The 26,505-nt window shown below is 42.1% G+C and overlaps 1 long non-coding RNA gene across 1 annotated transcript in view; it reads right to left on the bottom strand.

Annotated features, from left to right (window-relative positions):
• Positions 1-23,904: 23,904 nt before the first annotated feature.
• Positions 23,905-26,505, bottom strand: part of LOC125617192 — a 14,956-nt gene continuing 12,355 nt past the window's right edge. Inside the window, exons 2-4 of the long non-coding RNA XR_007348101.1 lie at positions 25,863-25,979; positions 24,755-24,912; positions 23,905-24,567 (exon numbers count right to left, since the gene is read on the bottom strand). This is a non-coding gene — a long non-coding RNA (uncharacterized LOC125617192). The remainder of the gene's footprint in view (positions 24,568-24,754; positions 24,913-25,862; positions 25,980-26,505) is intronic.

The following is a 26,505-nucleotide window of genomic DNA, read 5'->3' as shown; positions in this document are numbered from 1 at the left end:
TTATTTGGTGCTCACAGTTTCAGAGGTCTCATCCACAGACAGCCAACTGCATTCCTCTGGGCCTGAAGTGGGGCAGAACATCAAGTCAAAAGAGTGGAATGGAAGAAAACAGCTCAAGACATGGCCACCAGGAAACAGAGAGAGAGTTCTGATCACCAGGAACAAATACATACCCCAAAGGCATGTCCTAGTGACCTGCGTCTCCAGTCATACCCTACAGCCTACAGTTACCACCTAGCTCATTCATTCAAATGGATCAACACATTGAATAGGTTAAGACCCTCAAAATCCAATCATTTCACCTCTAATACTACTTGCATTGTCTCACACATAAGCTTTTAGGGGACACCTCGTCTAAACCATAACAGAGGTCTACAGGGGCAGGTTCCTTCTTTATTGTCACTCTATCGTCCTCTAATTTTTAAAAAATTAGAAACTCTGTCACTCTCATCCACCTAATGGCCTACAACAGCTGCCCCAACTCAGGGTATTACAGCTGTGGAGGAAGGGGAGAAGTAGACACAAAGGGCAGACCCCATTTTTTAAGAATGTGAGCTAGAATTTGCATACATCCTTTCTGCGCACATCCATTAGCCTGAACTCAATCACACAGCTCTACCTTCCTGTACAGGAGACTAGAAAATGAGTCCTACACCCAGGGAGATTGTGATGCTTCAGTAAGTACTAAAGGATTCAGGGAGAGTGGATATGGGAGATATTGAATAGCCTCTCCCATAGCAGACAGCGAGACAGCATGTCCAGTAGGGTACATACCAAAAAATGTAGCAGCGATCATTTCTAAATGGTGCTATTTATATTTTGTTTGTGCTTTTCTGTACATGTTCTTTAATGAATATATATTACTTTTGAAGTCAAGATTTTTTAAAAAGTCAATCTTATTTCCTAAGAACTATTTTGAGTCACCCTGAACTTCTGCCTCATTTCCTGCCAGCCCAGCCCTGATTCATTTCACCTCAGGCCTTTTAATCACGCTGTCCCAGAGGCTGAGTGCTGCCTGACCTTCTCTCCCAATATCCCCATTCATTCCTGCTCATCCTTCAAGGTCAGTTCCTAATCTGGCCGCCTCACCCCTGTTCCTCCAGGAGAGATTCTGAACTTTTGCAGGCTCTAGGCAATCTGGCTTTGAAGTACATCCACACGCAAGCTGTTACACTTCTGTTAGGTGTCTGCAGTCCTCCCACCGCATTTTGTCTGAGCCTCAACAAGCCTGGGAGCATCTAGAAAGCAAGTGGACATTTCACCCTTCTTTTGCCTTCCCTTGGTCCCTCTAGCTGATCTGGGTGGGTGTGCCTATTTCTGCACAGAGAGGTGGAGCCATAATCAAGTCATTGCTGACACACCTTTATCAAAGACAATGTGATCGGACAACAGACAGGTTTGGGTTCAAATACTTATGGACTGATCTCCTGACCTGTGTTCCTGGAACCTGTTAATTTTTTTTTTTTTTTTGGTACCAGAGATTAAATGCAGGGATGTTTAACCACTGAGCCACATCCCCAGCCCTTTTTCATATTATATTTAGAGACAGGGTCTTGCTGAATTTCTTAAGGCCTCACTAAGTTGCTGAGGCTGGCTTTGAACTTAAAATCCTCCTGCTTCAGCCTCTGGAGCCACTGGGATTACAGGCATGCCCTGGGCCCTATTAATTTATAAAGCTAAACAAACTTGCAAATGTTGCCAAGATCTTTTTTTTTGTTTCTGTTTTTGGTGCTAGGGATTAAATCAAAGGATGATTTACCGCTGAGCTACATCCTTAGTCCTTTTTATTTTTATTTTGAGATAGGGTTTTGCTAAATTGCTGAGGACCTCACTAAGTTGCTGAGGTTGGCCTAAAATTTTCAATCTTCTTGCCTTAGCTTCCTAAATCACTGGGATTATAGGTGTGTGCCACTGTGCCTAGCTTCATTTAGTTTTTTTTGTTGTTTGTTTGTTTGTTTGTTTTTTAGTTGTAGGTGGACACAATACCTTTATTTTATTTATTTATTATTTATTTATTTTTATGTGGTGCTGAGGAACAAACCCAGTGCCTCACACATGCTAGGCAAGCCCTCTACCACTGAACCACAACCCAGCCTATCAAGATCATTTTTTAAAAATATTTTTCTTTTTGCCAGGCATGATGGCACATGCTTATAACCCCAGACACTGGGGAAGCTAAGGCAGAAGAATTTCAAATTCAAGGTCAGCCTTGGCAACTTAGCAAGACTGTCTTCAAATAAAAAGGCCCAGTACCAAAAACTAAATAAATAAACAGGATGGGGGATGTAGCTCAGTGGTAGAGCACCCTTGTCTAGTTCCCAGTACCAAAAAATATATATTCTTTTTATAAAATGCATACATTATAGAAATATTGAAAAATGCAGAAAAATACAAAAACAAAGGCAAAAATATTTGTAATTCTAACCCCTTGTCCTCCCTTTTCAAGAAACATATGAAGTATACGGAGCTGAGTGTGGTGGCACACAGCCACAATCCCAGTGACTTGGGAGTGTGTGGAAAGGACACAGGCTGCAGTGAAGAGCTCTGGTCCCCGTCCTCCTGGGGCTATTCCACCTGCTCAGAGCCTTCACCAAAGGTTGCTGTGAGTTTTCCTAGGAGAATCCATCTCAGAGACGTTGCCTCAGTGCCTAGGTTGCAGTAAGCACCACAGAGTCAGCTGCCATTATCATCATTCAAATTTTAGCTAATCTAAGGCAAAAATTAAGTTGTGGTGTTGTTTCAATTTGCATTTTACATGTCATTCAAATGGCCAACACAACAATCTTGTCACAGTGCTCTGAAGAGCCTCCTAGCACAGGCCTGAGACATCTATCATAGGGATAATCCAGAAAGGACTTGTACTTGCCACAGTGGTGCCTCCAGGGGGCCTCTGCTTCACCCCTAGGACCATCCTGTGGCTGGGCTAAGAAGGCCAGGATACTTAAAACAGTGACAGGCTGAGTTTTCCCAGGGACTAGGAGGATCTCAGATGGCCTATGCACTCAGACCTGCTCTTGGTAGGGCCACTCCTCAATTCAGCTCCCGACAGGGTTACCAGACTTAGCAAATAGCAAATGTTAAACTGAAGTTCAGATAAATAGCAAATAATATTTTCAGCATAAGTATGCCCCAAATAGGGCCAGGGATATACTTATACAAACAATTTTTTTATTTAAAAATTATTTATTGTCTGATATTCAAATTTAATGAAGAATCTTTTTTTTCCCTCCCAGTCCTGGGGATGGAACCCAGGGGAGCTCTACCACTGACTACATCCCAAACCTTTTATTTTTATTTTGAGACAGGGCCTCATTAAGTTGCCAAGGCTGGTCTCAAATTTACCTTCCTTTTGCTGCAGCCTCTCAAGTTGCTAGGATTATCAGATTATTTATTAACTTAATTTTATCAGTTGCCTTTTTTACTACTGTCACAAAGTACCACAGATTCAGTGGTTTAAAAAATGTAAGCCAAAAGTCCAAAATCAGATTCAGCGTACTTTAAGTCCTGGTGATTGCAGAGCTGGTTCCTTCTGGAGGCTCTGGGGAGAATCTCCTTTCTTGTCCTTTCCTGACTCTAGAGGATGTCTGCATTCCTTGGCTTGTGGCCTCTCTCCTTATCTTCCAAGCTTGCAGGTATAGCATCTCCAAAGCTGTCTCTCTCACTCTCTGCCATTCTTGCCTTTTTCTTATGAGGACCCCTGAGATTACATTGGGCCCACTTAGATAACCCAGGATAACGTCCCCATCTCAGGTCAGTAACTTAACTGTATCTACAAAGCCCTTTTTACCATGTGAAGTAACACATTTATAGATTCTGAAGATCAGGACAGGGGACATCTCTGGGGAAACCATCCGTCAGCTTACTGTACCCTTCTGGTTCCAGTCATACATTACATTGTTTCTATTGCAAAAATCATTCTGCTTTCTAAACACCAACCCCAGCTTTCTCCCTCAGTCTGTGTAATGGCACTTGGCATATCATAGTGCAGCTATTTGACAACTGTCTGTCCCACTCCTTGACTTTGAAGACAGAGACAAGAGCAATGCTCAGCTTTCCTTGCAACTGACACACGGAATCAGTACTTGAGAAAATGATGATTGAATAAATGTGAAATTGTAAATTAAGGTATTCCTCTCACAAAGTATCTATATTACAGAAGTCAACAAGAAAATATGTGTTGGGTGGGGACATGGACTTGATGGGAAGGGAGCTGGGACCTGGACCAGAGAGCTGAGCCGCAAATGAAGCACCTTACACAGATGGGCTTGAAAGAGAGGGCAGCAGCAGCCAACCATGACCTCCCTGGGTATACATGAAGGGGGTGGTTATGAGTGTGGCGGGGTTCCCCAAGCACACCCACAGCAAGGATTTGGGTGTGAGCACTTTATTTGGCAGGTGTTTCTGAAACTCAGTGAAGAAGCAACGGAAAGAGTGTGCTAACAGGGCTCTGGGCTCCTAAGGCTCTGCTCCCTGGGGGCTCTCAGTTGTCTGAGGCAGAGGGATTACAGAGACCACCATTGCTCTTGGTATCCGATCTCTTGGTATACTGAAAGGGGGGACCCCAGGGAATATGACAGGACACCCAAATTAGCTGCTCAATGTGATTATTACTAAGAGGTGAGATTACAGTGAGGCATACCTTCAGCTTTATTTACTTTTATAATATTTTCAAAGTTTACCAAATAGAAGAATATTTCTATTTTGTAGAAAATATAGATTAACAGTAGGAAGTATTTATGCGGCAACCCTTCAAGTCCTATGCTGTGGCTAGGCCCCAGGAGAAGGACCACTTCTCAGCCCCACGGCTGCTGCCACCTTGATTTTCCTGGCCTGACCTATGCACCAAAAACACCCCCAAGCACTTCTCACTCTGGTTAACTAGACCTCTCTTCTTCCCACCCTCTCGCTTGTCACAAGCTTTACACAGTTATCAGTTTTTAGTCACAGTTCATTGGAGTCCATCTTTGATAATTAATGGTCTCTTCTTAAAAGAAAATAAATCTCAGTCATTATAAATTTATCAAGATCATTCTGTCAGAGTGGATTTTTTTTATTGGTTTATCTTCTTGCTATAATTAATTTTGTTTTATCTGACCACATTCACACAATGCTTACCCATACCAGGACATGCCTATGTGAGCATCTTCCTTCACTCCTTTGTTCTTGAACTGGGGCCATCAAACTAGCTGTCATAAGTGACAAGACTCTCCTGAGTACAAAGAAAGCAAGTGACCTGCCAGGCCCCAGGGCAGCAGGACTCCACCCCTTTGGGCCCAAGATGACAAACTGCCAGTCCCTGCCACTGTGGTCATGACTGCTCCCACCCCAGTTTTGATGGATAAAGGTTCATGAATCAAACCAGAAAGATGGCAACCCAAAAGCACTGAAGTCACCTCTTCTGTCTAGTTTTTTGAAGAGGAAGTGAAAGAATAAGGAAAGATTTCTCTCACTCATTAATCCCATAAATTCTTGTGCAGAGGCACACACCTGGAAACCCAGTGACTCAGGAGGCTGAGGATCTTGAGTTCAAACCCAGCCTCAGCACTTTAGTGAGGCCTGAAGCAACTCAGCAGGATCCTGTCTCTAATAAAATATATAAAAGGGCTGGAGGTGTTGCTCAGTGGTTAAGCACCCCCAGGTTCCATCTCTGGTGCCATAACAAATAAATAAATGAATATTCCCCAATACTGCATCAATTGATCCATTCATTCTTCTTGTCATCTGTTATGGACCAGACATAGTGATAAGTACCCAAGGAAAGATTAAATGTGAATTATTCTTCCCAAGAGGAGTAAAGTGAATAATGCCTGGTCAGCTCCAAAGTGGAACAAGTCGGGGTAGGGAGGAAATATGGAAAAGAGAAAAGGGGGCTGGGATTGTGGCTCAGTGGTAGAGTGCTCGCCTAGCACACATGAGGCACTGGGTTCAAACCTCAGCACCACATAAAAATGAAATAAAGATATTGTGTCCACCTACAACTAAAAAATATTTTTTAAAAAAAAAAGAGAGAGAGAGAGAGAGAGAAGAGGAAGTGAACAATCCCACCTAAGAGAAATTCAGGGTCACCAGCCTGCTGCTGGCTGGCAGCACAGCAGTGACTGACAGTTTAGAAATACATGGTATCTTGTTCTATCTGAAACCTTAAGGAACACAGTGCTTCCATAAATAAGCATCACACACACTCCTACCCCAGAAGGCTCTGCTGGCCTGTCACGGAGTGGGGAAGAGAGGTTGCATTTTTGTTTACTTTGGCAAATCTAAATTTGTAGCTAGAGTCTCATCACAAGGCCTGCCTCACAGACCCTGGTCCCTGTCACACAGCAGGCCCTGCCAGCTAGGGGAACTGGGTAACCCACTAAAGTGGGCTGGAGCTCAGCCTGGGGTCCCTGACAGCTGTTCCCTGACTACCCACCATTCTGTCCTTTAACTGCACAATCTGTCTTGCAAAGATAATTGGCATTCCGTTTTCAGGGGATGAGCACTGAGTGCAAAAGATTTACTAGCTTTGGTATAAAACTGGTTCCACCTCAGTGAATTAAATTCAGTTAGCTGCCTCCTCATCCTGGCTGTGCTTCTAATCAGGGGTGCCCGCTCTGCCTGGTCTCCAGGTGAGGGGGTTGGAAATAGAGCGAGGTAGGCACTTGGTAGGCTATACCACCGGCAGAATATTGCTGCATGTAAGATGCTCATCTCCTTAGTGGCAAAGGAATAGTTGGCTCTTCCTCCACATTTATCTCCACTAAGGACTCAATGTCTCCATATCCACACTGTGAGCACTCTGAGGGCTGCAGGAGACCACTCTGCTCTGACAACTTTCTCTGCCACTGACATTATCTCCTAATTATCTTCTCAGCAGCGACAGCACAGTACCAGTCCTTAACTTGTGCAAAATGATCATAATACCCAATGTGATTGGGAGGAAAGCAAATTCTGCAGCTCTTGGAGCTACTTGGAGCTATTATCATTTTTCCAAAGGGCCTAAATAATATTCACAATCATCAGAAAGGAAAACACACACACATTACTTTAAGTGACCATTACTCAGAAGACAATAACACACGTTTTTAAGGCAGATGAATATGTTTATGTAATAGAGTAAGTCTTGTCCTCAGCAGAGCTTCCAAGAACCAGAGTCATTAAGTTAATGGCCTGAAACAGAACTGAACAGTCTCGTGTCTGTTCCATGATACACACCCTGGGCGGTGGGATGCACTGCAGTCTTTAAGAAATGACTTTTTTTTTTTTTTTTAAAGAACAAATTACTTTTTCCAACAGACTTGAGCTCAAGGGGAAGAGGCCAGCTTAGCCTGGAAATCAAGTGGTGGCATTTAAAAGCCAATTTTGATAAGCCTCTCATTGCCATTGTGCTGATCCTTAAAGAAAGAAGACTGGAAGTCACCCCCTACCACCACCCCGAAATCTCCTCCCTGGCTTCAAGCCCCTTCCTTGTCTCTGGTCAGTTCTTGGTGACATAAGCAGTTTCTGATGGCGGAAGCCTGCTCTACCACCATTGTGGCACCAAAGGGACAGATAAACAGCCTAAAACCACTCAGCCTTGGTTGGCTCTCCTTGGCTTCATAAACACTGAATCCTGGCTGACCACGCTGGTGGCATAAGGAGGAAATCAATAAAGGGCTGTGAATGGACCGATGCTTCTACACAGCTAGAAAAGCCACCCAAAAGTATTTGCAGGCCTTACACCTGGATGTACAGGCCACACAGGGAGCTCCACCACAGACCCAAATGCTACCTGCCTACCCCGCTCCTTTTCAGGGACCCTGAGACAGCGTGAAGTCCTGAGAAGGTGGCACAGCACAGTACTTCTTTGCTCTCATGGGACAACAGCTTTCAAAGCACCAACCTGTGGCAGCTTGCAGGTTTACTGTAGCTGGGAGTCAGTTCGATCTCCAGCCCCGGTTTAATTCTGAACCCTATTACACAGCTATCAAAAACCCACCTAATTCCTTGGGGCCATTCTTTTGTTTGCAAAAAATAAAATTATTAGACCAATCTCCCAAGCCATCAGTTTATTGGTCATTAAACCTCACAATTGCTCAGGTGAAAGGTACTGGCTAAATGTAAAAACACCATTAATGATTCTCACTAACTTTACAAGAGGAAATGTTGGCAGAACAGCATGTTCTATCATTTAAACTAAAAAGCTCTTTTTCCTTCCCAAAATGTAGCAGCCAGGTACCTCTCCAAACTTCCCTTTCTACTTTACCCAACTGCTTCCCCCCAGCTCTGCAGGATGCCAGCCTGGCCAGTTTCTGGAGTGTGGTCTTTAGTAAAGTTCATGCTGCCAGTTACATATGGGCAATTAGCTGGACTGCCAGTTGTCATTTCTAACTTCAGGCCTCTGCTATTTCTTGTAAATAATTGGGGAATGAATGCCTCCCCAGTGCTAGTCTTACCTCATGCCTTCCTCAAATCAATTCAACAAAGGTTTGTTGACCAGTTAATAAGCATCAAACAGCAGGAGAGAGAAAATTTAATTCCAGTTAAAAAAATATTCATTATCACCAAGAATGTGAAGTTGGCCCTGAGGATGCCAAAATGAATGGCATGAGCTCGGCCTCTGAGATGCTGACTGAAGACCAAGTCCTTACCCTCAAGGAACATACACAGCCACTAAGACTAACAGAGAGGCCATCGCCCACCTGCTGTGATACAAGGCCCAGCCAAGCACTGGGAGGCAAAGGGGGGGCCCTTCCAGAGGCGGGGACCGTGGAAAGATAGAGGCTGAGGTGTCTGAGCTGGACAGAGAAAGAGGCACAGGACTGCAGCAGGGACAAGAAGGTGGCATGAGAACATGATGCACAGGTCCCAGGGCCAGCAAAGTGCAGAATTTCAATTTCAGGAAGAATAACTGCAGAGCAAGGCCATCCATGGAGGTCCTTGGTCAGGGGCACTTTGTGACCACACTGCAAAGATTTCAAATGAGTTATCCAGAATAGCAGGCATGAGTTTAGTAGAAGGGACAGAAAAGGGGAAAAAAGAAACACTCTCAAAGGAGAAAGAGAGTGGGAAGGATGGTATGCCCCTCCTAACCTCCTGTCTTACTGGGAGCCCCAGGGAAGTTTCCAGAAAGTCCTGCCCAGGTCACCTCTTGACTTTCGACAGACTGCAGGATTGCATCAGACTTTCAAGTCCCCCCTGCACATGGTCTTACCTAATGGAGGGCAGATTTTACCATTATAATGATGTGCCGAAGAGCCAAGGCAACTCTGGGTCACCTAATTGAGACTTGTTATTAAAGTTTTTATGGTTGGGAGCTTTGCTTTTAATTATCCTGTCTCCCCAAGTCCTGCAATCTGGTCTGTAAAGGTCACAAAAGTCCCCCTTCAGGGTGACTTGTGTTCTTATGTGCAGGCAGGAGTTTTGGGTTTATATTTCTCCTACAGATGACAGGCTGTTTGCTAAGGAATGCAGCATATGCTGCCGGCTTAAGCCAGGCAGGGCTAGGGTGGTCTCAGGTAAATTGCTCTGTGTGTGTGTGTGTGTGTGTGTGTGTGTTTACTGGGAATTGAACTCAGGGTCACTTTACCACTGAGCCACATCTCCAGCCCTTTTTTTATTTTGAAGCAAGGTCTTGCTAAATTGCTGAGGCTGATCTTAAACTTTCAACCCTCTTGCCTCAACCTCCTAAGTGGTTGGGATTATAGGCCTGAGCCACCATGCCTGGCAGGTAATTTGCTTTTTACAAGAATGCACGTGGGGGTCAGCACAGTCAGCCCAGACGATAGAATTATTCCCTTAACCTCATGTTCCCACCATTCATGTTTGCCTGCTACCTATCAATTCCCATAGTTCTTAGTTGGAAGGAACCCCTGTAACAACAGATCTATAAGAGAAAAATAAATAGAAGTTTATTTGTTAACATGTATATCTGACATGTACAAGGGAGACTCCTGGGAATGAGCAGTCCCTAAAGAGGTAGCTTTGAATTCCAGCTTATACAGCAACTTCAACAAAGAATGGCACATTTTTAGAGAAGTCACAAGACTTAGGAAAAAGACTTTGAGTGTCTACCGGTGCAAACTTGGGATAAGGCAAGCAAAGGCAAGTTAGTTAGGTTTGTTAATGTAGATTCTTTTTATTGTTGTTTTTAGATACACATGACAGTAAAGTGTATTTTGACATATTATTTACACATGAAGTACAACCCATTCCAACTAGGATCCCATTTTTGTGGCTGTACATGACGTGGAGTTACTGAGGTCATGTATTCATAGATGAGCAAAGTAAAATTATGTCAGATTCATTCTACTGTCTTTTTGTGTGTAGGGGGTGGTACCAGGGATTGAACTCAGGGACACTCAAACACTGAGCTACATCTCCAGCCCTATTTTTGTATTTTATTAGAGATAGGGTCTCACTGAGTTGCTTAGTGCCTCACTCAATTGCTGGGACTGGCTTTGAACTCACAATCCTCCTGCCTCCGGCTCCTGAGCCACTGGGAATGCAGGTGTGCGCCACACCCCCTGGCCATTCTACTGTCTTTCTTATTGTTAATGTAGATTCTTCTGGTACCAGTTTCAGGAAGACAGGCCTTAGAAGCCATCTTCAGTGGTTAACTTTGTTCTACATTTGTAGAGATTAGACAGGATACCTTTGTCTTTTGTTTATGTCCTGCCTTTAGGCAAATGGAGGAAATCAGAGATCTCTCCTGCATCTGCTTCTTCTTCATTGTCTTCAACTCAAGAATCACTCGTATTTTAGGGACGCATATTCTGATCTTCTCAAAGGAAAGGGAGCAGGAAAGGCAGAGAGAAGCTTGGAGAGATGACTGCATCCTCAGGTTGGGCGTTTCTCATGGAGGGCCTTGGACGCCGTGCTGAAGAGTCCACACCTGACTGCCTTAATGGGCAGCAAGTAGGAGTTTGGGAGTTGGGGAGGCTGCTCACCCTTGCCTCCTCTCTCTGAAGCCTCCCTCTCTACCTTCTGTATTGCATGAAGGTGTGAAAGCTGAAATAGGAGGAGCCTCCACCTCTCTCTACTTCTGAGAGAGAGTTCAGAGAAGCAGTGCTGAGAGTTTGCATCTTTGGGTTAGTCTTGACTCTGATCATGCTGTGCCATTGTGTGCCACTAGGCCAGTCTCTCTCCCTCTGGTCAAATGCCAGAGATGGCCTTCACGGATTAAGATAATTAAAATAACCCACCTCATATTTCTACCACCTGATTGTCTGGGATGATGATACTGTTGACAACAGATTTTTCTGTATTTAGCATTGCCTGTCCTCAAGTTTGGCCTAATACCTTGCACATTTCAAGCACTGATATACATTTGTTGAGTGCATATATAAAACAATATTCTTTTTATTGCCCTACTTTATAAGTAAAGGGATTATTTTCTAAGTTCAATAGTTAAAAGAGAGCAACAGCAATTCCCATACCAATACAAAACTCTTCCTGGTTCTTCCATTTAGTCACCTTAATTTTTAACTTCCTGAACATTCATAAATCTAGAAAACAGTGCCAATGTCTGCAACTGTTCTCATTCACTAATGCAAAAACTGCAAAATCCCAAATAGAATGTAAAGATATTTATCCAAGCTCAGACTCGCCAATACAGAACAAATACATAAATACATAGGTCTGAAGCTGGATCCCAGCACTGTCAGATCCTGGCTTTTGCAACTCCAGCAGAGCCATTTCCAGACTCACTGCCTCTTTCTGGGGCCCAAGGTCCAGGCTGCGCCTTGCAGCCTGCTGGCTCTGCACAGGAATAAATCAAGACTGGCTGCTCTGCCTAAGCCTGCACAGCCTTTGGGGTTCCAGAAAACACATGGCCCAGGAATAGCTCGTGGTTGGCATGGAAGTGGGAGAATGTAACATATTTCTATTTCCAATATGAAATTTATGAGGACCAGAATCTGCCTGGGGTGGGATTCTGGAGGACTGAGTCAGCTCTCTGAATCCTACTCACAAGATGGCCCAGGACTAACCAGGACAAAAAGAACTAGACAGGCAGTAGTGACAGCAATGTCAGGCACTGGTCTTAAAGTCAAGGGACCTGATTCCTGACCCTGGCTGTATCATCACTGGCCATATCACATTGGAAAAGTCCCTAACCTTCCCAAACCTACCCCCTAAGGAGCAATAGTACCTGCCTAGCTTACTACTATGGCAGTCAACTAAGTGAATGTCTACAAGTGCATGTTTTAAAGTAAAAATCACTGTGGAGACTGACTATAAATTACTGGTGATGCCAGGGATAATGAAGTCCAATCCCTTTGTTCTAGTCTCATCACTGCTGCGACTTAAAGACTCGACCAACACAACTGTAGAGGAGGAAGAGTTTATTTGAGGACTCAACGGTTTCAGAGGTCTCAATCCATAGAGAGCAGGCTCCATTCCTAAGGGCTCACGGTGAGGCTGAACGTCATGGCGGAGGAAAGCAGCTCATGTCATGATCAGAAAGAAGAAAGAGACTCCACTCGCCAGATACAAATATATTACCCAAAGCCACATTTCAATTCCCATCTCCTCCAGCCACACCCTACTACTTCAGTTACCACGCAGTTAATCCCTATCAAGGGATTAAATCACTGATTGGGTTAAGACTCTCACAACCCTATCATTTCTCCTCTGAACCTTCTTGCATTTCTCACATGAGCTTTTGGGGGACACCTCACATCCGAACCATAACAGGACCCCTGAGTGTCGTGGGCCTGCGGCTGACAAAAGAGTTGACCCCATGAGTGAGGGTGACTTTACCAATCCCACTCAGAGACTCTACCTGAAGGAGACCCAGAGAGCTGTGCTTTTTTCTATCAATACAGTAAAGCCCTAAGAATAAAATTTGCACATACTCACTGTAGAAAAACGAGACCAAAAACGAGAGACCAAAAACAAGAACATTTAGAATACTGTCCTAGCTTGGGCTGTCATAACAAAATACCATGGACAGGATGGCTTAAACAACAGAAATTTATGTTCTCACAGTCCTGGAGACTAGTCCAAGCTCGAGGTGCCAGTCAGCCCGGGTTCTGGTGAAGGCTTTCTCCCTGGCTCTAAGACAGCTGCCTTCTGCCAAATATAGTCACACTGGGAGTTAGCGACTCAGACATGAATTTGGGGGCATGTAATTTGGTCCATGAAATGAAACAATCTCACCCACCTAGAGAAAAGTACTATTTATACCGTTACATATTTTCTGCCATTCTTCTATGCACATAGATTTTTTTTTTAAATGAAGTCATACTACACGGATTACTTCGTCTCCTGATTTTTTTACTCAGCAACATGTTGAGAGTTTTTCCACATCATTGAATTTATTTCTCCAGCCAGGCGCAGTGGCCCATGCCTAGAATCCTAGCAGCTTGAGAGGCTGAGGCAGAAGCATCGAAAGTTTGAAGCCAGCCTCAGCAACTTAGTAAGGCCCTCAGCAACTCAGCGAGACCCTGTCTCTAAATAAAAAATAAAAAGGGCTGGGGATATGGTTCAGTAGTTAAGTGCCCCTGGGTTCAATACCTGGGACCAAAAAAATAAATAAATTATTTTTCCAGGGCTGGGTGATGTAGCTCAGTAGCAGGGTACCTGCCTAGCATGTATGAGGCCAGAGATCAATCCCCAGCACTGAAAAAAAAAAATTCACTTCTCCAACATCACATTAGTAACTTTGTAAATTCCTTGGCTTGGCTACACCACTGTTTCTATGGTACCTAATTCTTGTGGTTTGTTGCTAACTTTCCCCATATTTGAGAATGCTGAGATGAACACCTTATTTTGTTAAGACAAATTCCCAGATATGAAATCATGGGTCAAGGGGCATGCCCACTTCTTCTGATGAGTAGTGTCAGAACACTAAGCCCTTTTATTCTCCCACTGGCAACAAATGGAAATGTGGCCTCATTTTTTTTTTCTTTTTGTAGTACTAGAGATTGAACCCAACTGTACTCTACCTAAATTTAATAAAGGCTGAGCTACATCCTCAGCCTTCATTTTATTTTGAGACAGGGTCTCACTAAGTTGCTGAGCTGTCCTTGAATTTGCAATTCTTCGGCCTCAGCCTCTCCTGAGTAGCTGCAATTACAATTGCACACCACCCAGTCTGGCTTCTTGCTTTTCAAAATTTGATTGATTGATTGATTGCAATGCTAGGGATTGAACCCAGGGGCACTCTATCACTGAGCTGCATCCCCAGTCCCTTTTACTTTTTAAAAATTTTATGTTAAGACAGGGTCTTGCCAGGTTACCCAGGCTAGTCTTGAACTTCTGATCTTCCTGCCTCAGCTTTCTGAGATTCTGAGATCACCGGTGTGCACCACCATACCCAGTCTCACATTTAAAAAAAAAAAAATGAATTTATTATTTTGGAAAAAATTTGTGTCTATAAGAAAGTTGCAATGATAAAACAGAGTTTTCACACACACACTTCACCTAGTTTATCTCAACAATGATATATAATCTGACTAGTATGCATTTGTCAAAACTAAGAAATTAACACTGGTACATTACCATTAACTAAACTGCTGAGTTTTCTTTAAATTATTTTTTAGGTATAGTTGGACCCAATGCCTTTATTTTATTTATTTATATGTGGTGCTGAGAATTGAACCCAGAGCCTCTCACGCACTAGGTGAGTGTTCCAACCCTGAGTCACAACCCCAGCCCGTAAACTGCTGACTTTATTGGTATTTTACCATTTTTTTTTTCCATGAAGGTCCTTTTATGGGTTCAGGATCCAATTCAGGACACTTCACTGTAGTGTATGTAGCATCACTTTTTACTTTTTTTTGTTGTTGGGTGGGGGAGGATACTGGAGATTGAACTCAGGGGCACTTGACCACTGAGCCTCATCCCCAGCCCTATTTAGTATTTTTTATTTAGAGGCAGAGTCTGGCTGAGTTGCTTAGCACCTCGATTTTGCTGATCTTTGAACTCAAGATCCTCCTGCCTCCTGAGCTGCTGGGATTTATAGGAAGGAGCCAGTGCGCCCAGCACTTTTTGATTTTTCTTTTTCAACCATTGTTTGGGGGGTTGACTTATTCTGGATTATACTTGTTCTATCAGCAGTTTACTGTTGTAATGGCAGGGAGAGTGACTTAGGAAAATTGACTTGTAGTATACCTCCTCCAACTTTCTAAAGAGCCAAGGTGAGAGCTCTTTATGTGTGAAAGGACACATGTGTTCCAACTGGGTCTCTCATGTGCATGTCATGCAGGGAACATTTATAAACAACGGCACCATAATTGGATTTTGCTCTATATTTAGAAAAAAATTGACCCTTCATTACAAAGCAAGCTGATGTTATCTTATTTAGTTCATTCTTTTGCTCATCTCCTGTAATCATTAAATTATACAGCCATATTTCCAAAGCTCTAGGGGGAAAAAAAGGATTAGGAATAAAATCTTTTAAGCTCCTTTAGAAAAGCTCTGGATTCATTTATGAATGGCGGATGCAGAGCCAGGGAGTGATCTATTCTGAGCTGCCCTCGGTGAATGATTTGCTTCATTTTCCGTGGTTCTATAATGTTCTCTCTCTAATGTGGAACAAGGATGGCACCTTTAATATTCTGTTCCTGGATGTATCCCTGATTGCTCCATGACCCCATCCCCAGGGGCAAAAGTGAATGAAGGAATGAGAAATCATGAAATACGTGAATGATCAGAAGGAAGAAAATAAAAGCCAGGAAGAAAGGGCTGCCGGGTTGTTTATCATCCTCCTCTGGATAAGGCTGTTTTGATCTGGCAGAGAAGCTTCTCGCCTTCCTCAGAACTGTTGGATTAGAAGCCTTTGTTCTTTCCTTAGGAAGGCCCATTTCTCTTAGGGGACTCAAAAACTTACCAAATACTCGGTGAGCTATTACAGCAATCCTCAGACCAGCATCTGGAGGCTGAGTTATCTTCCAACCTCCAAATCTGTCCAAATCATGAGTGATTCACTTATATTTTCATTTTTCTCTCATTTTCTCTGAGAGTCCAATTTGGACTCTTCAGCAAGGTTCCTTGGGGACACCTATTTGTTTCTCTGGGTAGTTCAGCTTTGGCTTAGGATTTCCCCGGGGCCATCGCCAACGCCAGTCATTTTGAGGCAAAGTGTTGCCGGCAAGCTCACAGGTTCTCCAGGGGAATCTTCCAGAAGGACTCTTCTGGTGATTGCTGCTAGGACTGTTTTCCTCCCAGGCAGCTCAGCCAGGATGTGGCTCTGCAGGTCAGATTTGCATTCTAAATACGTGGCCCATTTGCCTCATTATGTATTGTGTCTTTATTAAGAGGGAAATCAGAGCAGAGGCTTCTCTCTGAGATGATGGCTTCCCCCAGGCAGGCCGCGGCCTCCTCCTGGAGCCCCACACACTGTCGTCACTTCTGTGACCAGGAGCAAAGCCCCCAAGAGCTGCCTAAGGATACAGGGCAAACTGAATCACCTGGATAGCACCCATAACTCACAGCTAATTAGCGTGACCCCAAATTCGGCTTCCAGCACCTTCTGGCTTGCAACAATATCTTTAAAATTGGCTTATTTGCAATCAGCTTTGGGACTAAGGATTGAAACTTATGAGAAAAGGTGGCAATAGGAACAGCCCAAATATCTCTCTAAGCCCCCTGAGAAATCTGTTCTTCCTTGCTTCCTCATTAATCAAGAGAAGGGATGTCTAGCACACACTGTCTCTCTTTTTAACATTTTGTATCTCTTGTCTTTGATTAATCCAATCAATAAAGATGGGTTTATGGTGCCAAGTGCTCTTCTTAGCATCTTAAAAGTTGGCCCCTAATTTTCCCCACCAAAGATAAAGCAGGATCTATGGGGATCTCTATAGTCATAACAATTATGGTCTCTGAAATTGGCTAAAGTATTCTTTCATCAGTTCAATTCAAATGAAGTCAAAATGGACCAAAGCCCACACCCGAGGAAATGACACTAAATGTTGCAAAGGCTCTGCAGATGAGAGACTCGATACCACTCTCCTCTACTGTATTTGAGGGAAAGGGTTTGTCACCCATCTACTTTTGGTCCATGCTCTCCCTGCCCTTCCAGGTCACCAGGTTCCTTCCTCTGGGAGCGGGCTATGCTTATGGCCTGGTCCTTCTGATAGGAGATTGTGTTGGAGCAGATTCTGGGGTGACTGCACAGGCATGTCAGGTAGGAGTGGATGGGGCCGTGCTTATGCAGGCCGAGGCAATGCAGCTCGGTGCTTACAAGCTCCAATTGTCATTATTAAACTCAGATTGATTAACTTTAGGCGAGTTAATTCATCTCTTGGTGCCTTACTTCTCATCAGTAAAGCAGAGATAATATTAGTCCCTACTCATAGTGTTAAATAATTAAGGATATATACCAAGCCCTTAAAGCAGTACTTGGCAGGGGATAAGTACTAAAATAAAGTAGAAAAAAATTAATTTATCTCTTACATTAAAAAAAGAAGTCCAGAGATAAGCAACTGGGTCCCGGTAATGGGAACTTCATAGTCTTGAACCCAGAATCCTCTTCCTTCCTCATGTGCACCTTACAACATACAAAAAATTTTGGAGCTTTGTCATACTGCATCCAAATTGCAGTCTGGAAGGAGCAAAGGCAGACGGGGGTGGGGGAGAAGCTATCTCAACTGACTAAACCACCTTTAATTGGCCTTCCTGGAATTCTGATATAACATTTCTGCTCACAGTTATTGTCTAGCACTTGGTCACATCTGGTTATATCTCATTAACCAGATATGAGCCATATGACCATGATTTGTTGCAAGGGGAGCTGGCAAATGGGCTGTTTATCCTGGGTGATAATGTGCCCAGCTGAAAACCACTAAGAAGGAAGGGGAAAGTAGACACAGGGAGAGACAACGGTCTGCTGTGACACCACAGCACAGCAAACAGCCTACAGGTGGACATTAAGCGACTCTTTCCAAAGCTCTTCAGCTAGCCACAGGGAAGTTTCCATCAGCGATCTTTCTCGCCTCATGCCCTAGGCTTCCTGTGTCACTTTAGCTCTGACCTCTCTAGGCCCTTGTCACAACTGTACCCTTCTCGTATCTTCCCTTCCTCCCCAGCATAGTGCTGGGCAAATTCCGCTTCCCCTTGGCACTGCCTCACCTGTGTCTGGATAGCAGGGCCCTGCAATGGCTGCAGCAAATTTTTCTCAACTTGAACACTCACCAGCCCAACCAAAGCATTTTTCTAAATCAAAGAATGGATCAATTGGGTGGATTAGATACATGTATTTAGTCCTGCTCCCTCTCCACACTCCTCTAAAGTACCATTAAAGAGATCCGTAAAGAATACATGCCCAGAAAGACAAAGAGAAGGGGAGAGGAGACAGCAGCAATGAAACTGGAAACTGAAAGCAGATGGAGAAGTGACAAGTGATTTAGGCAGTTCCAAGAAAGTGGAACAGCAGGCCAGCAGGAAGGAGAAAGGCACCCCAAGGGCTCAGGACTGTCTGCAACAGGTGTAGCAGGGCAAGAGCCCGGGAGGTGGAGCCAGGAGCACGAGGATTGGTGGAAAGACTGTTTAAGAACCTGACTGAGAGCCGGGTGCAGCGGTGCCCACCCATAATCCCAGCGACGTGGGAGGCTGAGGCAGGAGGATCGCAAGTTCAAAGCCAGCCTCAACAATTTAGCAAGCCCCTAAGCAACTCAGCAAGACCCTGTCTCTAATAAAATATAAAAAAGGGCTGGGGATGGTTACCAAAAAACAAGAACTATCTGATGAGGTGTGGAGGGTGCCCTCCTGCAATCCCAGCAACTCAGACTCACAAGTTGGAGTCCAGCCTGGGCAATTTAGTGAGACCCTGTTTCAAAATAAAAAATTAAAAAGGACTGAAAATGTAGCTCAATGGTAGAGCACCCCTGGGAATCATCAATACCTCCCCTCCACCAAAAAAAAAAAAATTAATAAAAAAAGAACCGACGTATCTATTGTTTAGAGAACTAGGTGAATAAACTAAAATATAGCCACACAATGGTGTACTGTGTATAAACAGCAGTGAAGTAATTAGTCACTGACACAGGACAGTATACTAGTCAGCATTCTCCAGAGGAAAAGAACCAACAGAATGTATATATAATTAAAAGAGGGGATTTATCAGACCAGTTTACACAATCAGAGTCTGGATACTCCTGCAACAGCCACCTGCAGGCTGGAGAGCTGGGGAAGCCAGTACCTGCTCAGTCCAAGAAACTAAAAGCCTCAGAACAAGAAGGACCAATAATGCAGCCCTAAACCTCGGCTTAAGGCCTGGAAGCTCCTGGGAGAGTCACTGGTGCTAAGGCCCCATTCAAAGGCCAAAGAAGCTGAAGTCTGGTGTCCGCAGGCAGTGGTAGCAGCAAATAAATAAATAAAAACCATAAACGGCACCTGCTCAAATTAGTTGCGAGTGCACACAGAGCTGCTCCCTTCTGCTTTCTGTTCCATCCCATCCTCAGCCTGATGGACAGGGGCTACCCACATTTGGGTGGGCTTTCTCCCTCTTGCTGACCCTCATGCCAGTCATCTCTGGAACCACCCTCACAGACACACCCAGAGTGTTTCACCAGTTGTCCAGATGGCTCTGAAATTCAGTCAAGTTGACAACGTAGAGTGACCATCTCAGATAGTTTTGAGGAAGCACTGGGGGAGGAAAAGGTGAGGCAGAGTATGTGTTACCGTTCATGTGGGAAGAAGGGGAAATACTATTATAAGACTCGGAAAGACAAAGCACAGGCAAATACAGATGATTGATTATGGGGATGGGAATAGGGTGGAAGAGGGAAGAGGCTGAAGCTTACATGTACATACACATATAATATTGTTTCAACTCTGGAATTGGGGTTTTTATATTCAAAAAATTGAAAATTACATTTCCTAGTTTTCCAGTTTATAGATCTGCAAACCCAGGTCTCTATCATCACATGAGCCAATTCCCATAATAAATCAACATGTATGCCCTATTTATTCTATTTTTCCAGAGAACCCTACTATTTTCCTTTTAATCATTTTTAAATCCTGTTTTTCATGCTCAGATCTTTAATTCATCAAGATTTACCTCTTGGGTATGGCACAGGATAGGGATTTTTTTTTTAATCTTCCCACAGAAAAACAATTTTCCTACTCATATTTATTAAACACCCACCCTTTCCTGCTGGTTTATGAGGCCATGCCTATTCACATCCCAAGATCTTCTAATCTTTGAACTATTTATGGACTCTTTGTTCCGTTCCACTGATCTATCTGTTTGTTCTGCATCAATATCCACAATTTTAATTACTCTAGACTTAACAATGCCTTGACTTCTGGCACTTACTCTTTTACAGAATTGGGTTTGGATTATAACCATTCATCTTCCACATAAATTTTAAAAATGTTTGTCAAAGGGCTACAAAAATCTATTGCTAATTTTGTTAGGATCACATTGAATTTAGAGCTCTATTTGGGCAGAATTACCATTTGGAGATTATTGAGTCTTCTCTTCCATAAACATGGTTTATTCAGTTCTTATGTGTTCTTAGATAGACTTCGATAGCTTTTTGGCGTTGTTTTGTTTTGTTTGTTTTGTAGTGCTGGGGGCAGAACCCTGGGCCTGGCACATGCTAGGCAAGCACTCTACTACAGAGCTCCCCCAGCCCATTTTTGTACTTTTTAAATATGACATTGCCTTTTCTAAGTACTGTCTTGCTAATGTGAATGCTCTCTCTCTTCTTTATTTTCCTCCTTTCATTCATATCCTAATTGGTTATTTCTCATATAAAGAAATGCTGGCCAGGTGTGCTGGCACAGGCCTTTAATCCCAACGACTCCGCAGGCTGAGGCAGGAGGATCCTGAGTTTAAAGCCAACCTCAGCAACTCAGTGAGACCCTGTCTCTAAATAAATTACAAAAAAAGAGCTTAGGGATGTGGCTCTGTGGGTAAGTACCCCCTGGGTTCAATATCCAGTAGGAAAAAAAGAAAAAAAGCTGATTTCTTTATGATGAGCTTGACGCCAGATACTTTTGCCAACATCCTTATTAGTTCTACTACTTTGCTGGTCTCTTGGGCTTCTCATAACACAGTGACTATGTCCCCTGGCACAGTGTTGGACATGAGTAATGACCAGGGGCATCCTTGTTACATTCCTGACTTTTAGTGAAAACGCTTCCCAAGTTTAATCATTGAGAATGATGCTCTATGTGGGCTTTTGGTAGATATCCTTTATTAAAATAATAAGGCTTTTGATTTCTAATTTGCCAAGAAATTTTTATCATGAATGGGTGTTGAATCTTGCTAAATGCTATTTCTGGATCTATTTATATCATATGGTGTTTTTCCTTCAATCTGTTAATGTAGTGAATTAACCAAATTAATATATTTCTTAATGTTATCCCGAAATAAACCCTGCATGGTAATGATGATATTTAAAAGTACAATGCTGGACTTAATGTGCTAATATTGTAATTTAATTAGAATTTCTGCATTTATGTCTAATTAAAGATTGATTTTAGTTTTCTTTTGTTGCCCTCTCCTTGTCCAATCTCAGTACTAAGGTTATACCATCTTTACAAAATGAGTTGAGTAACTGTTTCTATTTTTCTTTTCTCTGGAACAACTTGCATAGCACAAGAGATTGGAAATTTGGCCCATGAAATGGTCTAGGTCCTGTAGCTTTTATATGGGGAGTGGGAAGAGTTTTGACTATCTAGTCACTTAATTTTACTATTATTAGTCATTTCTGGTTATCAGTGTTTGTTAGATCCATTTGAGTAACTTGTATTCTAGGAAATTATTCATCCCCGTAAATATTCACATTTATTTCATTTTAATTTCATGTGTTTATTTTTTGAGACAGGTTCTAAGTTGCTGAGTCTGGCTTTGAACTTGTGATCCTCTTGGCTTAGCCTCCTGAATTTCTGGGATTACAGGCATGTGCCACTGTACCTGGCTTCAAAGTTCTTGCCACAGAATTATTGGTAGTATTATTCTCCTTTCCCCAACCTTTTATTTATTTGTTTGTTTGTTTGTTTATTTATTTATTTTTGTGGTGATGAGGATCAAACTCAGGATCTCTTGAATTCTAGATAAGCACTCTACCACTGAGTTATATCCTCAGTATGCTTGATCTTCTTTTAATTGAAAACTTTCTTTTTTTGTTGGTGCTAGGGATTGAACCCAGGGCCTTATGCATGTGAGGCAAGCACCCTACCAACTGACTTATAGCCCCAACCCTAAAAACTTTTTTCAAATATTTTTCATACTTGATACAGTCATATGGTTTAAATTTTTTTTTTTTTTAAATTTCACAGTGAACCAGGACAGAAGCTGAGGCAGGAGGCATTCAAGCTTGAGGATAGCCTGGGCAACTAGTGGGATCCTATCTCAAAATATAAACAAACAAAGATACACAATGGACAGACTTGCTCCCATCTGTCTCCCATCTACCAAGTGCAGTTCAACCCCAGGTAACCTCTATTCTTAAATTCTTATTTATCCACTGTCTTTACGCAAATGCAATAAAATCCACTACGTCCCCGAGCAATACATTTTTGGGTATATCATAAATGGCAATTGGTTCTGAACCTCCAGGTCCCCAAACTGGCCAGATGTACACACTTACAGAAATCATTTCATTGAGCTTGTCATAATGTGATCACATAATTCATACCATTAAATTTTTGGAACTTAGGACTTTTGTTTGATTTTTCTATATGTACTTATTTTTTCACCTCCTTCTCAGAAAGATGATATATAGTCTATATACTGATGTGTACCTAACTTTCTCCAATCCATAATACTTCTTAGATCTTATCATATTGGGACGAGAGCTTTCTCATTCTTTTTTAATGCAATGAATGAAATACCTAGTATTCCCATTGTTGGGTGTTTCGTAAGTTATCTTACCTGGTCACACTTTGAATTGTATCATTCACAATCTTTTCTATTCTATATAATGCAGAACAAATAACCTTATACATACATCAGTTTGTATGTGAGAGTGTACCTTGAGCTAAATTCTCAGAAATTATGTTGCTTGGTCAAAGGATACGTGAATTTTCAATTTTGAGAAAAATTGATAAATTGAATTCTACAGAGGTTGAGTCAATTTATATTCCTTCCCACTATTTCCCCCAAAGCTTCACCTACGGAGTATATTATTAAACTTTTCAATTTTTGACAATTTGATAGGTGAAAAATGGTATCTCAGTCTACATTTAATTTGCATTTCTCTTATTCTGAATGATGTTGAGCATATTTTCATGTATTTAAGGGAATTAATATTTTCTATGTGAACTGTCTGTTCAAATCCTTTGCTCATTTTTCTATTTGGATGTTGATTCTTTTCTATTGGTTATTTTTAAAAATAATTTTGTAGTTGTTGAGGGGCCTTTATTTTGTTCATATTTATATGAACAAACATATATGAGAACATATGAGAATCAAACCCGGTGCCTCACATATGTGAGGTAAGCCACTGAACCACAACCCTAGCCCTCTATTGGTTATTGATTATGACCTCTTAACATTTTAGGGGGACTGGTTCCTTTGGGATGTAAGCAGAACTGGCTTTTCCTTAGGTCTTTTGATTTTGCTTATGGTGTTTTTTTCCTTCTTCTTTCTGCTATGCAAAACTTTATGGTCAAAGTTATAAAATATTCCACAGTTAGGAAGAAATTATCCTGTTTTCTGTGAGTACATTTATAGCTTTGTGTTTTACCTTTATCTAGAACCTTTAACCACTTGGAAGTTTTTCTGGTGATGCTTTGGGGCAGAGAGCCAATTTTCTTCCAGATGGATTCCACAATTTATGGAATGCTGTCTCTTTTTGACACTGATTTGAAATAGCTCTTCTAACATATACAAATATTTTCTTTTCTTTTTTTTTTTAAAGAGAGAGAGAGAATTTTAATATTTATTTTTTAGTTTTCGGCGGACACAACATCTTTGGTTGTATGTGGTGCTGAGGATCGAACCCGGGATGCACGCATGCCAGGCGAGCGCGCTACCACTTGAGCCACATCCCCAGCCCTACAAATATTTTCTTATGTAGTTTCCTCTTGATTGATTTGTATCTATTCATTCTCCAACACTCCACTGTTTTCATGTTTTGAGTTTGTGTGCTTTAAGGTTTGCTTAGTGCTAGTTCCACTTCACTATCTACTTGTTCAACTCTCCTCACCATTTTTGTTTGTTTTTCCATATGAATATTAGAATCAGCCTACTAGTTATAAACCAATCCGCAATTTTATCAATGTTTACTATTTATCTTTAAATGAACTTAGAGAGATGACCTCTTTTTGATGCTGAGTCCTTTATTCTTAGAGAAGGAGAAGTTTATTTTGGCTCACAGTTTCAGAGGTTCAGTCCATAATCAGCTGACTTCATTGCTCTGGGCCAGAGATGAGGCTGAACATCATGGTAGAAGAGTGTGGTGGAAGAAAGCAGCTCAGGACATGGTAACCAGAGAAAGAGCTAATGCTGAGTCTGCTGATCCAAAACCATGGGATGTTTTCCCATTTGTTCAGGTCTCCTCTGGTGCCCTTAAACAGTATTTTAGTTTTCTTCATAAGGGTCTTTGCACATTTCTTATTAAGCTGATTCTTAGCTACTTGTATTTGTTATTGTCTGCCACTTGACATTCATTCTCACATGCTTCTCTGTTCCCTTCTGAATTACAGGGGCTGAAAAGCAAAAAAAAAAAAAAAAAAAAAAAAAAAAAAAAAAAAAAANCCTTCTGAATTACAGGGGCTGAAAAAAAAAAAAAAAAAAAAAAAAAAAAAAAAGAAAGAAAGAAAAGAAAATCATATTCCCAGAGTACATGACAGAGTTCTGGAGGATTTAGCTCTGACCAATCCCATGCATACGTACAGGAGCAGGAGAATGGAAACGAGAAGGAAACTCCATCCTGCTGCTGTGGTGGCGGCCAAGAACCAAATTTGCCTGGTCTCAGTATTCCAGCAAACGATCAGCACCTTTGTGGACCGGAGGAAACTGTATTGGTGGCAGCGGAGCTGGCTGCCTGACATCTGAATTATGGTTATGATGATAGATTGAAATCATTAATCCCACAACAGCTCTCAACTGATCTTTTAAAATTTTTATCTAATAAAGACTCATATAATGCATAGTATCTGCTAGAAACTGCTAGAAGCAATTTTTAAAAATTACATCTGGATAATTAGACTATTAGGCCTGGTAGTGATTTTGGAAGCAGCTAATTCCCTGTACTCCATTCTGCTAAAAGTACTTGGAATAGTTTTGGGTTTCTGAACTGAATTCTGACTGGTTCAGATTGTTTTTCTTTTCTTTTTTTTTTTTTGGTGGCACTAAGGATAGATCCCTGGACCTCATACATGCTAAACAAACACTGTACCACTGAATTACATTAGCCATTAAAATAGGATCTTGCTAAACTGCCTCCCCCGTTGCTGGGATTTCAGGCATGCAGTACTGTGCTAGTCTTCATATCCACCTATTCTTTTTTCATTGCCTCCTGATCTCGGCTCACTGATACCAGTCCTCTGTTACATCTTTAAACACTTAAACATATTTTTTTTTATCATAAAGCCTTTTGGATTAGTCTATTATTCCTATTTCTTGGTATAAAGTCTCTATTTGTTAGATTTGTAAATTCTTTTTCATAGACCTACACTTTCCTGAGTGCTTTGTAATTTGTGCTTACAGGGATCTAAAGAAGGCCTCACACTAGGGCTTCGGACTCTGGCCCCATTCAGATAGTGTAAAGCCAGAACCTGCACTAGCTCATGGTGAGGTCTCATATGTATAGATGCTTCCCTTCCACCATGATCACAGACAAGCATCCTACGTCTGGTTACAGCCCCACAGTAATTGAATTATCATTCCCATGGGAGGATTACATGTTCTTAACCTAATAATGTCAGGCTGGATCACATGACTAGCTTTGTCAATAAAATGTAAATAAAAATAAAGCTGATACTTAGCTACTTGTACTCACAGTTTCAGTTTCAGTGACACTATGAAGCAGAAGCTTTGAGTCTCATGTTTTCATTGTCTTCTCTTTTTCCTCTGACACAAGAATGACAACATTACAGATAAAGGCAGCTCCTTCACCCTGGATCACAAAATGAAGAGGATGTGACATGGAGTTGTAGTCAACTGTGAAAGACATGTAATGTCAGCAAGAAATAGACTTTTGTGGTTGTGAGGCCTTAAGATTAGAGGTTGCTAGTTATTGATGTATAACAGTATTTAAAATGTTTTGTATCATATATTATTTATCATTCCTTTCTCTCTCTCTCTCTCTCTCTTTTGTGGTTGTAGCACTGGGTGGGAAATGAACCCAGGGCCTCACATATGCTAGGCAAAAGCTCTACCACTGAGCTAAACCCTTAGCCCATTAGCTACTATTTCTAAATGTTTAGAGTAGGATAGAGAATTATAGATGAGTGTGATGGTGGACATGTGTAAGCCCGGTAACTCAGGAGGCTGAGGCAGGAGGATCACAAGTTCAAGGCCAGTCTTAGGAATTTAGCAAGACCCTGTCTCAAAATAAAAAGGGCTGGGGATGCAGCTCAGTAGTATAGCACAGCTGAGTTCCAGTCTCAGTACCAAAAAGAAAGAAAAAAAAAAAAAAAAAA

The sequence above is a fragment of the Marmota marmota genome, unplaced genomic scaffold (assembly GCF_001458135.2).
Source record: "Marmota marmota marmota unplaced genomic scaffold, marMar, whole genome shotgun sequence".
NCBI classification, from domain to species: Eukaryota; Metazoa; Chordata; class Mammalia; order Rodentia; family Sciuridae; genus Marmota; species Marmota marmota.
The sequence above is the reverse complement of the archived record's forward strand: the minus strand, read 5'-3'. Positions and strand labels throughout refer to the sequence as shown.